The sequence below is a fragment of the Corvus brachyrhynchos genome, unplaced genomic scaffold (genome assembly GCF_000691975.1).
Source record: "Corvus brachyrhynchos isolate BGI_N302 unplaced genomic scaffold, ASM69197v1 scaffold155, whole genome shotgun sequence".
Lineage (NCBI taxonomy): Eukaryota > Metazoa > Chordata > Aves > Passeriformes > Corvidae > Corvus > Corvus brachyrhynchos.
Window position 1 is genome coordinate 920,866 of NW_008238434.1, and position 1,804 is coordinate 922,669.

A 1,804-nucleotide genomic window follows, 5' to 3' on the forward strand; every position below is an offset into this window, starting at 1 on the left:
CGCCCCTAGGGCCGGCGTGGGGCTGCCGAGCCCGGGGCAGCCGGGGGATGCATCTGTGTACACATTCCTGTATCTACGCAGCTATCTCCCTATATATGCACGTACGGATCTGTATGTCAGTGCATTTGTGCAGCTGCACGCCTGGGAGCTGCAGGCAGAGGTAGCACACATGGCTCCATCGCAGTCGCAGTACCGCAGCACCAGCCCGGCGAGCGCGGCACCGCCACTGCCATCCCCGGCAAGGGGCAGCTCACGGACACGGCCCCGAGCTGCTCTCGCTGGCTCTGCGGATCGCCCCTCTGCACAATACGGTCCTGTGTGTGATTTATAGCTCGGCGTTCCCGGTCTTTTGTCTATCCCGGAGCCCGTGCCGAGCGGTGCTGGCGGGGCGTGATGCTCGCGAACTGGGGCTGGGAGCCATCCGGCTGCTCCTGGGAAAATGTCGCTTCCCACAGGGCAGCAGGTGCAGAAGGACGCTGTGCCGGGAGCTGAGGATGTGCTTCCTCCCTCCGCATCGCTCCCTCTGCTTCCCGTACGAATTGAGCACCTGTTTCTTGCCAAGTTTTACACTCTGCAGTAGCTCTTCTGGATCAGTTGCCTTCCTTGCACCAACCCTATGGCACCGTCTGTATATGAAACAAGCACTGAGCAATATTCTTCTCAGGATTTTTGTAAGCTGTTTGATTTTCAGACTGTCTTCTGTGGAAAATAATTGGATCAAGCGCCTAATTCCACAGAAATCCAGAGGGCAGCTAGTGGAGAAAGATGATTTCCAGTATGATAATTCATAATCCAGCCCTCTTTGGAAGTGGTTGTAGCTCTGTGTGATAACTGTGCACTGCACACGGGCTTATAAGGATTAAAGGGAACTGCTTGCGTTTGAAAAAATGTGACTGGTGTGCGGGTGAAATTATTTTTGCTCAGGGAGAATTCTTTAATCGAGTGTCATTCATTTAGTAACAAAGACTCAATTTGTCATAGGAGTTCCTTGCAGAGGTGCTCTGATTTGTATTCATCTGTGTTTCCATTAAAAACTTGTGTAATGAGATAATTTGCCTTTCTTATATATCATGTCAAGCTCAGAGCTGACATTCAGCTGTCAGCAAAGACAGAGGCGCTGGCTGTGACAGCAGCGGATATGGATAAGCAGTATATTTTGCTTATAAAAATGTATTTGTCGGAAGGATTAACTTTATCAGTTGTCTGGAGATGGGAGGAATTTTCACTGGACAACACAAGCTGCAGTGTCAGGTACAAGTTTGTGGCTGGTTGTGACTCTGTTACAGTGTCTTTCAGCAATGACAGACAAATCGACAGCATCTTTAAACCTCACTGCCCCAGTGAATTGTCACTCACAGTGTTTAATAACTGCCTTATTATTGTCTGCATTCAACTTTGTGGTAATAGAGGGGCACAGACTTTGCATTGAAGGTACTTTTTCACATCTTCAGTGGCTAAAATTGTTGACCTTTGGCTTCAAAGCTTTGAAGCACCAGCCTTGCTGCAGCTGCCAAGAAAAGCACTGCCTGTCATGTCTTAGAGGTGAAATAATACGCAGGTGCCAGCAAAGTAAATTGCATGGGTCTCCCTTGATCAGCGATGCTTTGTGTTTTAAGAGTGATGCATGGTAATGGGTTGAGTATAAAGACTTGGTTGGGCATCATGGGTGATTGGAGCAGAATTCTGTAATTTTCAGTGCTCTGCTATCACTGAATAGAAATACAGGCTTCAGGAAAGCCATCAGTTTTATATGTGAAATAAATGTTGTGCTAAGGGAATTTCTTCATCTTTCTTTTAACTCTTT